Raw genomic sequence first — 13,086 nt, 5'->3', positions numbered from 1 at the left:
CAGGCACCCGCGATCGCTCCTGCGCTGAGAGAGAACGACGGTCAGCTGTTGTAAACACAGCCGACCGTTCTTCTCTCTGAAATGATCACAGAGCGCCTGTGATCCTTCTATATAGGATCACAGGTCTCTATGATCATTTCACAAGTCCCAAAGCAGACTATTGTTCTCTCTGGCATCGACATAGAGCTCCCGTGTTCCTCCTATTTAGGAACACAGGTCCCTGTGTTGATTCCACAAGCCCATCCCCCTCACAGTTAGAAAGCACCCCCTAGGCTCACAATTAACCCTTTGATCACCCCCTGGGTTAACCCCTTCCCTGCCAGTGTCACTATTACAGTAACAGTGCATATTTTTTAGCACTGATTACTGAAGTAATGTCACTGGTCCCCCCCAAAAGTGTCAAAAAAGTCAGGGGTCCGATCTGTCCACCGCAATGTCGCAGTCCAACTAAAAATCGCAGATCGCTTCCATTACTAGTAAAAAAAAATAAAAATGACAAAAATCTTTCCCCTAGTTGGTAGACGCGATAACTTTTGCGCAAACCAATCAAAATACGCCTAATAGAGATTATTTTTTATCAAAAATATGTAGCAGAAAACAAATTGGCCTAAAAGGATGAAAAAAATTTAGATTTTTTTATTTTTTTTGGGGAATGTTATATAGCAGAATGTAAAAAAAATATTGTTTTTTTTTTCAGTTTTAGCGCAAAAAAATAAAAATCGCACAGGTGATCAAATGCCACCAAAAGAAAGACCTATTTGTGGGGAAAAAAGGACATCAATTTTATTTATTTATTTGGGTACAGCGTCGAATGACTGCGCAATTTTCCATTAAAGTAAAGCAGTGCCGAATCGCAAAAAATAGCCTGGTCATTAAGGGGGCAAATCCTTCCGGTCCAGAAGTGGGTAAAGTACGGAGTTCCTCTGAAAAGTGCTGTCCTATGTCACTAGACAATGTAACTTAGATGTTGCATTAAGAGGGACACGCTGAGCCAGTATAGCGTGCCTCTGTCACCTCACTCCCAGTGACAGAATGGGGTCCCACCGAACGCGGACCTCATTCGTGTTTTATTAAGTATACTGCTGCTGATGCCATCCCTGAAACTCTTGCTGGTCCCTGTACAGCTTCCCCCAAACCTGTCATTTAACGTAACCCAATCTACGTGCGCCGCTGGGGATAGCCCATCCCCGTATATCCTCAATCTAATATTGTACAGCCATTTCCATCCAGATAATTCTCTTCTATCTGTCTACTTAGAAACCCAAGCTCATTATTTAGGTTAGATGATCAGAGAGAGAACAAAAATATGGGGAGGGCTACGGATGTAAGAGCAGCAGTGATCACCATGCAGGAAAAACTGAGAGCTAAAATCTACCTATTAACCCCTTACATCCCCATCCTAATATTGTACAACCAATACTGTCTAGATAATTCTATGCTATCCGTCCACAGAGAAACCCGCATAGATCACATGACCACACCAATGAGGATGGAGAAGGACCGGAGTCACATGACTGAGCGGATACTAAATTTCACCCTGGAGATCATCTACCTGCTGACTGGAGAGGTGAGGAGGATTCTGGGAGATCTCATGACATTTTTCTTATCGCTATTAATAAAACAAAGACCTGACCGGAGAGGTGAGGAGGATTCTGGGAGGTCACATGACATCACTCTTATCGCTATTAATAAAACACAGACCTGACCGGAGAGGTGAGGAGGATTCTGGGATTCTAATATGATATTTCTATTGGTTTTCCAATACAGAGATTTCCTCTTCCGAAGTCAGGTGATCATATGACCATCACAGTGCCTCCATGTGACTGCCTAAAACCTGAGAGACACAACATGCAGAAGATTCTAGAAGTCACCAAGAAGATGATGGAGCTGCTGACAGGAGAGGTGAGCGGTGCTGGGAATTCTGGGACATTATCCAGTAACAGACAAGGGATGTGTCTGGATGGTGACTGTATCATTGTGTGTGTCAGGTTCCTATAAGGTGTCAGGATGTCACTGTCTATTTCTCCATGGAGGAGTGGGAGTATTTAGAAGGACACAAGGATCTCTACAAGGACGTCATGATGGACAATCAGCCGCCTCTCACATCACCGGGTAAGAGGAGACTTTATTGTAAAGGAGAGAGCAGTACGGAGGATCCACCTAGATCCCCCATCATCTGATAAACACATAGAAACAATGTATTCAGTCAGTGTGTGTGTTTCCTACAGATGGATCCATTAATGGGAACCCACCAGAGAGATGTCCCCGTCCTCTGTATTCCCGGGACTCCACACAGGAAGGTCACACCGTCTCTCATCTTGATCAGGTAGATGATCAACAATTATTGGTAGTAATGATTTATACACAGCATGTTTGTTACAATGAATGTTTGTTTATTATATATTTAGAGTGGAAACCTCTGGGATTATAATATTGTTGTTAAAGAAGAGTATAAAGACGAGGATGAGGAGTATGGTGTGATGGAGGAGTTTTCAGAAGCACATGAAGATCTTTACAAGGACGTCATGATGGAGAATCAGCCGCCCCTCACATCACCGGGTAAGAGGAGACTTTATTGTAAAGGAGAGAGCAGTACGGAGGGTCCACCTAGATCCCCCATCATCTGATAAACACATAGAAACAGTGTATTCAGTCAGTGTGTGTTTCCTACAGATGGATCCAGTAATGAGAACCCACCAGAGAGATGTCCCCGTCCTCTATATTCCTGGGATTCGACACGGGAAAGTCAAACCATCCCTCACCATCATCAGGTAGGTTGAGTTGAGGGTCTGGAACATAAAGTGATTGAACACTCTGACATTTGAAGACAATGTGTGGACTCTACAAGATGATATTTCTCTTCCGTTCCTTGAAGGACACAGCCAGATCTGTTGATCTTATGCCACCAGTAGGAGTGGGGTGGGGAAAAATGCACACTCTTGGGGTGGCCTTCGTGTTCAAAATACAACCTGTTTTTTTTTTTGCGTAGCGCTCAGGGGGTAGGACCTTGAGCTTTTTGTCTGCTCTTTTTACTTTTTGTTCCTGTCAATGGATTTTTGTCTTTTATTAACCACAGTGTTGGCCAACAGGAGAGATGAATAGTTCCCTGTAACCTCTCCAGCATTGCCTACGCGAGTATGCAGTTGCCTGCCCAGGCGGGCTTGGCTGTGATGAGTCCACTATGGTGGAGTGGCCTAGATGGCTCTGTTCCTCCGTTATCAGTCCTGGTCATTCCATTGTGGTGCCACAGTTGGGCCAGCAATCCCCAGTTTTATACCGGAAGCATTTGCAAAGCCATGGAGACATTTTGCCTCGTCCTTCCTTGGGAGTTGACTGGTAGTGCATGGCTTGCTACCCCCTATGAGTAGTCTTCTTTGTGTGGGTGCATCAGATCGCTGTGGGCCTTCTCTTACCTGTGACCCTCAGTTGACATCCTCTGTCTCCGTCACAGCCCTCCCCCTGAGCAGAACCAAGATGCATATGTGGGGGAGTAATGTGGGGATTTGCGGTTTGACTAAGTACTTCTGGCTTGGGACTGCCTGGGTCTTGCTGTGCCAGTGGCTGAGCGCAGATAGCAGGCAAAAATGTTACAATGCAATATCTGGCAGCCACAGCTGGAGCAAACAGGAAAATGTACACTTTTACTAGCAGCTATGGGTAGGCTGTTGCAGTGGTCCCACAGCCGCCATTTTTACTATATGCGCCTGCCCTATTGGAGTTTTTCCTCTGTGGTGTCGTCTGGATCCTGAGGGATGGTGCTTCTTCTTGGGCATAAACATAACCAGTTCCTTTTTTCTACAGGTACCTCTGCTGTTACCCGTGGGTGTGCTCCTGGTGGAGTAAGTAGTTCCTGTTTGTCACAATGAAGATATTTGCCAGCACACCGTGGATCTTCAAGCTAAGTCCAAACTGATTTTTAACAAAGCATGATTACATCACAAGCAAGAGAGTGCAACATTTTGGGGTCATGTAGGACCCCTTTCTCAGGCATACCTGACGAAGGGGTCCTGCATGACTCCGAAATGTTGCACTCTCTTGCTTGTGATGTGATCATGCTTGATAAAAAAAGGTTTAGACTCAACTTGAAGATCCATGGTGTGCTGGCAAATATCTTCATTGTGACATTTATGATCCAGTCTCCAGCTGGTGGTTGCTGAAGCACCCAGTATCCTAGATATTAACACACAAATGCAGCGCTTAAGACCTCTTGAAAAGTCCAATATGCAAATGATAAACGTATTCCAGAAAAGAGTCCATAAATGTGCAAAAATGCATGCGGGAGAAAAGTTGGGAAGAATCCGCCACCAGAGAAAAGAGTTCACACTGACCCTTACCCCAAAAATGGACTACTTTTGCAAGAGTAGTCAATAAAGCTTAGGCATATCTCACTCCAACTCTCCACTGCTATGGCATCAAAAATCTTCAATAAAACAGCATGTACCACCATACATAGACTTTCATGATAGATATATGTAAGGATAAGCAGAAAAGAACCTCCTTGCGCTCTATTACTCATAAGTAATTATTTATTGGTAAGATCCAAAATACTCACAAACAGAAACCTAAAAACCGCATGTAACTCCTCATATAATAGCTGATGTTTCCATCCAACAGTATGGCCGACTAACCAGTGTGGCAACGTCACATGACCTAGCTCCTTCTGACGCGTTACGTCATAAGCGGACGCCATCAGGAGCGCCAGTATCCTAGAGCCTTTTCCAGGAAAGTGTGCAATGAGAATATGGATTTGTGTCCCCCAGAAGGGCGGTCCTTCTTGTGCTTGAAAACAGCTAGGTCCTCTTTTGCTACCTCTGCTGTTTTTGTGTAGGTGTGCGCCTGTTGGGGTGAGTAGTTCCTGCGGGGAGTCACTTGCTGTCTGCACATAAATAAATATATAAGTGTGGTCCGCGCTATGGATAATCAACAAAAAATTGATAATGTTCTGAAACTGCTTTGAGCTGCTGCCCCCAATTTGACTGCTACTGAGGTAGGGCCTGTTGTAAAATCTATGTATAAAAAATGGGTTTTGGCGCTGCTTTATGTGCAATAAAATACTGGTATACCCGTATGCATATCATTCTCCAAAAACCACAAATCAAAAAGTACCAGCAAGGATAGCTGGAACGATGGCCTAGTTAAAAGGACACTGCACATTATCCATGGACGTCCCTGATGATGTCTGTATGACGAAACGCGTTTGTAGGAGTTGGTTCTGCACAAACATCGTTGCGCACGGAGGTCAGCCATCTTGTGGGTTTGAAACAATTCCACAGTATTGCGGTGTACAGGCGTTACTATACTTTCCGTTTGGTGAGTGTGATTCTAATACTACCAACAAACATTGAATTAATCTACTACACTATGAGATTTTCTTCTGATCTTTTTTACTCCATATGTGCCTAAACTGGACGTGGATGAGTTTATAAAGATCATGAGTTGTGTGTTCCTCGGCAAATTACACAAAAGAGCATTTTGACCATTACATCAATAGTGGTGCACCTTATGCGGTAAGGGTCAGTGTGTTCATCTGTGTCGGTGGAGGATCGTTTTTTTTTTTTTTTTTGGCACTTGAATGTGAACCACACACCTTGGTGAAAATTTAACATGAACTTATACAGTACATGATTGGGACTTTTTGATTAAGTTGGATTATTTGGGTAATTTTGGAGCGCTGCATTTTTGTATTATATATTATCCATGGACTGTTCACAAATCACTTTTGCGTCAATATGGTTTATATGTGATTACTTAGTGTTAATGATTTGAGTGTAATTGAAAGCTCACTCCACCAATATTTTAGCACTGGCACGTTAGTAATTTTTGCACATAATTTCTTGCACCATAATTTATATCCTTTTTGATTTGTGTTTTTTGGAGAATGATATGCATACGGGTATACTAGTATTTTATTGTACATAGAGCAGCCCCAAAACCCATTTTTTTATACATAGATTACCTGTCTGCACATTTTCACCTCTTTATAGTCATGACTGAGTCATGGCGGATGGGTTGAGGGATGCTGGGTACTCGGGGGGGGGGGGGGGATCCTATCCCCTCCTGTGTCAATTTCAGGGTGTCTGGGGCTACTTCCTACTTGGACTCTTTCTGCATCACCTGCCACAATCGCTAGTCCAGGAAGCCCCTGCTTGGACTTAGGACATGGTCAGGGTGGTGTCATGGTCTTCGGGCTTCCTTAACTTTTGAAAATATTTAGGCAGCCATGGAGGGTTTTGTATCCCACATGGAGAAAGCCTTATTGCAAAACTCCATAATAATTACCACCAGCAGCTGCATCCAAAGCCTCAGAAGATGAATACACTTCTCCCATGGGTCCATAGATCTTTGTGGAAGCCTCATCACCTCCTTCTAACAGCGAGGATGAGTTCCCAGTGGCTAATTTGGTGCATGAGAAGAAAACTGGTTTTGGCATTTAATAAGGCTGTTTGGGAGATTTGAAGGTAGAGGAATTGCCTCCCATGTCAGAGGACTCAAGGGGTCCCTTTCGAAACTCATAAGCATAGACGATATTCAAAGCGTTTACCTTATAATTCCCCCTTTGATGATTTAATCTACAAGGAATGGGCATGTCCAAATAACCTCATCGTGGATGCCTGGCCTATTTAACTGGGTGATAGTGTTGGGCCAATTGTCAGTTTATGGTCAATGGACCCAGGAGGAAACCATGCTTTGCATCAATATCTTGGAACTCCAAACAATCCTATCCCATTGGATTCATCTTTTCAAGGGGTACCCGATCAGGGTCCAGTTGGACAGCACCAAGGCTGTGGTCTACATCAATCACCAGGGCATTACAAAAAGTTTGGCAACTGCACTGGAGGTGGCTCGGAATCTTGATTTGGTTCAACTTTCCAGCTTTGTTCTCCTTTCACAATTAGGCAGTGGACAATTGGCAGGTGGACTATCAAGGGGAGTGATCTCTTTATCTATATGCTTTTTGCCAGATTTGTCAAGCCCAATAAACCCATTGGTCGCAAAACTACAGATCCGGTTGTGTCCTTCATTGAATGTATAGAAAATAATTTTATGGCGAGTACAAAATACCCATTTTTGTTTTTTTGTGATCTCACTTCATAAACAAATTATATTTTACAGAGGATTGTGACATTAGCATGTAGAGGCGAGGTGATATCACGGATATTTAACTAATTTTGGGGTATTACAGGTGTTTGTAGTTAGGTTTTTATTCAGTGATTAACAGTGTACCTGTCGGAAGTAGTGCAGCCGTCATCAGGGACCTGATTGCATCAAGTGTACCTGTCACACCAGGGCAGGTGTCATCAGGGACCTCTTCAGTCAGTGTACTTGTCACACCAGTGCAGCCATCTTCGGTGCCCTGATCAGCCAGTGCAGCCCTCATCAGTGCCCTGATCAGCCAGTCTACCAGTCACACAAGTGCAACCATCATCAGTGTCCTGATCAGCAAGTCTACCAATCACACCAGTGCAACCATCATTAGTGCCCTGATCAGCCAGTCTACCTGTCACACCATTGCAACCATCATCAGTGCCCTGATCAGCCAGTTTACCAGTCACACCAGTGCAACCATCATCAGTGCCCTGATCAGCCAGTCTACCTGTCGCACCATTGCAGCCATCATCAGTGCCCTGATCAGCCAGTCTACCTGTCACACCAGTGCAGCCATCATCAGTGTCACACCATTGCAGCCATCATCAGTGCCCTGATCAGCCAGTCTACCTGTCACACCAATGCAGCCATCATCGGTGCCACACCAGTGCAGCCATCATCATTGCCCTGATCAGCCAGTCTACCTGTCACACCAGTGCAGCCATCATCAGTGCCACACCAGTGCAACCATCATCAGTGCCCTGATCAGCCAGTCTACCAGTCACACCAGTGCAACCATCATCCGTGCCCTGATCAGCCAGTCTACCAGTCACACCAGTGCAACCATCATCAGTACCCTGATCAGCCAGTCTACCAGTCACACCAGTGCAGCTATCATCAGTGCCCTGATCAGCCAGTCTACCTGTCTCTACTAGTCACACCAGTGCAGCCATCATCCGTGCCCTGATCAGCAGTCTACCTGTCACACCAGTGCAGCCATCATCCGTGCCCAGATCAGCCAGTCTACCTGTCACACCAGTGCAGCCACTGTGACCCTGATTACAGCCACACCTGTCCCGGGGTCACCAGTGCCAGCCATGTCCAAAAAATATTTACACCATTTAGGAGCCATTTAAAATCCTTAGCATGACCGATAAGAGCAGTGGGGGGGCTCTCATCGTCTGATTCAAATTCAGAGTACGAACCCGTAGCGAGCAATGGGTCAGTAACAGAATCAGAGGAAAGGGTGCCTACAAATAGGATGAGGCATATTGAAGAGCAAGCAACCACCAGCGGCACTGTGCATCATCCTGGTGAAGTGGCAAGCAGCAGCAGTGCCTTACCCCTGGATGAAAGGCCCATTACTAGTAGGGGGGTGTCACATCAGCCCCCAAGAATTAGGGTTCAGGCAAGAGTCCCGGAGATACTTGCAAATCCGTTATGGCTTCCCTCAAACTCAGGATCAGCTAGTACCCCCCCTTTGTACCACACAGCCAGACCGACAAAGACAATTTTACATCAATTGTTTATTATTTATTTTTCACCAACAATTTATTTCCTTTAATTGTGGAACAGACCAATCTTTTTGCCCAGCAATACATCACAAATAACCCAAATTAATCTTACACTATAAGGCCCCATGCACACAGGGCGTCAGAAAAAACGAGCTGCAGAGCCACTTCTAACGCCAGGAAAATGCAGCTGTAAAAACATGCTTTTAGTAGCTTTTTCCATTGGCGTTATTGTACGTTTGGCCACGTCGGCTTTTAGCAGCGTTTTTTCTGCCTCCATTCAAAATCAATGGTTGTCTAGGAGCCGTCTTTGACACGGCTTTCAGCCCATTGATTTGAATGGAAGTCGCATCACAAGTCGGATCAGGATGATCCGAGTTGTGGTGTGACTTGCGCTCTGAGAATCTTGAGGGGGAGCTCCACGCCAAAATGGGGAAAAAACGGCATGGGGGTTCCCCCCAGGTTCCAAACCAGGCCCTTCAGGTCTGTGGGCAGGGGGCCATTACCATACCCCACGTACAGAAGCCATTACCATACATTGTTTTGTCTACCTTGTGTTGGTTGATATTTCTGTTATGCAGGTTGCAATGTTGGGTACATAAGCAGTCCAGGCATTGAATAAGTCAACTCTTGTGGTTTCGCTATACTCGGAAGAAGTAGCAGAATGTGTTTTGAGGTGTAATTCTAAGTTTGCCCATGTGGTGTGTTAGATATATTTTAGAGATTGACAACTTTGTGTAAAAAATACTTTTTAATTTTCTTTCCACATTTTCAAAAAACGTTTGGCAAAAAAAATGACATGTTAAAAAGACTCATTATGCCTCTTAAAAAAGTATGTTGGGTAGTTTGCTTTCCAAAATATGGTCATTTTGTGGGTGTTTCCACAGTCCTGGTGCTCCAGGGCTTTTAAAAATGTGATCGGAAATTAGATGTGTAATTTATGCCCCTTGAATGCCTGAAGGTACTCCTTGGATTTTGGGTCTCTATGTGGTTAGGCTGTGAAATTCTCACACATATGATATTACATACTCAGGAGGATTAGTAGAATGTATTTTGGTGTGTAATTCTAACTATGCCCATGCTGTGTGTTAGAAATATCTTCTAAATTGACAACTTTTTGTAAAAAATAATACGTTTTCATTTTCTTTCTACATTTTCCAAAAACCTATGGCAAAAATGACATGTTCAAAGGACTCACTATGCCTCATAGAAAATACTTTGGGGTGTTTGCTTTCTAAAATGTGGTCATTTTGTGGGCTTTTTCGTTGTTCTGGTGCTCCAGGGCCTCCAAAATGTGATAGTCAGGAAATTAGATATGTAATTTATGCTCCTAGAACACCTGAAGGTGCTTCTTGGGAATTGGGCCTCTGTATGTGGCTAGGCTGTTACAAAGTCTTACACGTTGTATCCCCATACTCGGGAGGAGTAACAATGTATTTTGGCGTGCAATTCTTGGTATGCCCATGCTGTGTCTTAGAAATTCTTTATAAATTGACAACTTTGTGTAAAAAATTCATTTAAATTTTCTTTACACATTTTCCAAAAGAAAAATATGTTCAAAAGACATAATATGCCTCATAGAATTTACTTTGTGGTATTTGTTTGTAATATAGGGTAATTTTGTGAGTGTTTCCACTGTCCTGGTGCTTCAGGGCCTTTACAAATGTGATACAGTGCCCTGAGAAAGCATTCATACCCCTTGAAAGTTTCCTCATTTTGTCATGTTGCAACCAAAAACGTAAATGTACAGTCAGGTCCATAAATATTGGGACATCGACACAACTCTAATCTTTTTGGCTCTATACACCACCACAATGGATTTGAAATGAAACAAACAAGATGTGCTTTAACTGCAGACTTTCAGCTTTAATTTGAGGGTATTTACATCTAAATCAGGTTAACGGTGTAGGAATTACAACAGTTTGTTGTAATTGGATGTAAATACCCTCAAATTAAAATAATTTCAAATCCATTGTGGTGGTGTATAGAGCCAAAAATATTCGAATTGTGTCGATGTCCCAATATTTATGGACCTGACTCAGAGGCGTAACTAGAACCTTCAGGGCCCCGGTGCAAGAAACCATGAAGGGCCCCCCTGGACCCCTGGCTGGGGTCCTTCCCTTCAAGTAGTCTGGGGCTCTTCCCACTGATCCTGGGGCCCGTTACTCCCATTGCGGGGCCCTTTATTACGGTCCCACAGTAGTACCCTTTCACAACTTCTGCAGTGGGCCCTCTTCCTGCCATCTTGGGGCCTCCCCACGGTGGCGGAATGCCAGGGCCCGGTTGCAAATGTGACCTTTGCGATCCTGGAAGTTCACCCACTGGTGTCAGTAGTTTTTATTTTTTGGTATTTTAATTGTATTATTATTTTTTATCATTTTATTTTTTTACAATGTCACTGACTATGACTCTGTCCATTCAGAAAAGGAAGGAGCTGGTAAATGACATATTTACCGACCCCTTTCTGGTTCTCTATTGGGGCCACAGGGGCCCAGAGACAGCAGAACACAAGTGAACTGGATAGGAGGAATGGCGGGGGCAGCATACAGAGGAACCAATCTCCTTCATTTTCCTTCTGCAGCTGCAGGAGGAAAAAGGAGGACAGTGATTTCTCTACATGCTGCCCCCACTGCCCCTCCTATGCAGGTGTACAGGGGAGCCGCACAGGCCCCCTGGAGCATGGGGCCCGGTTGCAATTGCAATACCTGCAACCCCTGTAGTTACGCCCCTGACCTGACTGTATTTTATTGGGATTTTATGTGATAGACGGATACAAAGTGGCACACAATTGTGAAGTGGAAGGAAAATGGTAAATGGTTTTCAACATTTTTTACAAATAATTATCTGAAAAGTGTGGAGGGGCATTTGTATTCAGCCCCCCTGTCAAAGTCAATACTTTGTATCACCACCTTTTGCTGCAATTACAGCTGCAAGTCTTTTTGAGGATGTCTCTACCAGCTCTGCCCATCGAGACAGTGACATTTTTGCCCATTCTTCTTTGCAAAATAGCTCAAGCTCTGTCAGATTGGAAGGAGAACGTCCGTGAGCAGCAATTTTCAAGTCTTGCCACAGATTCTCAATTAGATTTAGGTCTGGACTTTGACTGGGCCATTCTAACACATGAATATGCTTTTATCTAAACCAGTGCTCCCCAACCTTTTTTATCGCCGCGGATCTGTCAACGTTTGATAATTTTTTTGTGGCCCCCTGAGGGGGGGGGGGGGACATCAATGCAGAGTGACCAGCGTGCCCCCAATCAATGCACAGTGACCACAGCGTGCCCCCAATCAATGCACAGTGACCACAGCGTGCCCCCAATCAATGCACAGTGACCACAGCGTGCCCCCAATCAATGCAGAGTGACCACAGCATTGCCCCAATCAATGCAGAGTGACCACAGCATTGCCCCCAATCAATGCAGAGTGCCACAGCATTGCCCCCAATCAATGTATAGATGCCAGCATGCCCCCTTTCAATGCAGAGATGCCAGCGTTCCCCCCGCGAGACCAGTGCACTTACCTGATGGCAGCTTCTCTTCAGTCCCCGCGTCTCCTCGAGTCCTCCCGCCTCCTCCTCAGCCAATGGCATTGTTTTTGCCTTTCGGCCAATCAGGAAGCGGGAGGACCCGTTCCCTGATTGGCCAGAAGGAGGATCCGTGTGACAATAGCGAATTTTCATTCGCTATTGTCACACAATGGGCGGGCTTGGGGCGCAGTGCGCCTCGGCCGCCAAAGTAAAATAATTTAAAGTTCCTTGGGCGGCCCGGTACCGTTTGATCCACGGACCGGTACCGGTCCACAGCCCGGGGGTTGGGGAACACTGATATAAACCATTCCATTGTAGCTCTGGCTGTATGTTTAGGGTTGCTGTCCTGCTGGAAGGTGAACCTCCGCCCCAGTCTCAAGTCTTTTGTAGACTCTAACAGGTTTTCTTCTAAGATTACCCTGTATTTGGCTCCATCCATCTTCCCATCAACTCTGACCAGGCTTCCCTGTCCCTGCTGAAGAAAGGCATCCCCACAAAATGATGCTATCACCACCACTGTGGGGATGGTGTGTTCAGGGTGATGTGCAGTGTTAGTTCTCTGCCACACATAGCGTTTTGCTAGGTGGACGACCGTGTCTTAGTAGGTTTGCAGCAGTGCCATACTCTTTCAATTTTCAGATGATGGATTGAGCAGTGCTCCGTGAGATGTTCAAAGCTTGAGATATATTTTTATAACCTAACCCTGCTTTAACAACTTTATCCCTGACCTGTCTGGTGTGTTCCTTGGCCATCATGATGATGTTTATTCACTAAGGTTCTCTAACAAACCTCTGAGGGCTTCACCGAACAGCTGTATTTATAATGAGATTAAACTACATACAGCTGGAGGCAATTGGTTCCACTAGATTTTATTTAGGGGTATCAGAGTAAAGGGGGGTGAATACAAATGCGCGCCACATTTTTCATATATTTGTAAACAATGTTGAAAACCATTTATCATTTT

The 13,086-nt window shown here is 44.7% G+C and overlaps 1 protein-coding gene and 1 pseudogene across 2 annotated transcripts in view; one reads left to right on the top strand and one right to left on the bottom strand.

Annotated features, from left to right (window-relative positions):
• Positions 1 to 13,086, bottom strand: part of LOC309550683 (uncharacterized protein) — a 3,164,715-nt gene that overhangs the window by 769,058 nt on the left and 2,382,571 nt on the right. The window lies entirely within an intron of this gene.
• Positions 1 to 13,086, top strand: part of LOC309550793 — a 1,525,103-nt pseudogene that overhangs the window by 840,999 nt on the left and 671,018 nt on the right. The window contains exon 14 of the transcript XR_014226173.1: positions 2,409 to 2,559. The product of XR_014226173.1 is annotated as an uncharacterized misc_RNA (transcript). The remainder of the gene's footprint in view (positions 1 to 2,408; positions 2,560 to 13,086) is intronic.

This window comes from Pelophylax lessonae, assembly GCF_965119305.1.
Source record: "Pelophylax lessonae genome assembly, chromosome: 3".
NCBI lineage: Eukaryota > Metazoa > Chordata > Amphibia > Anura > Ranidae > Pelophylax > Pelophylax lessonae.
This window is presented reverse-complemented; position numbering and strand designations above follow the sequence as displayed.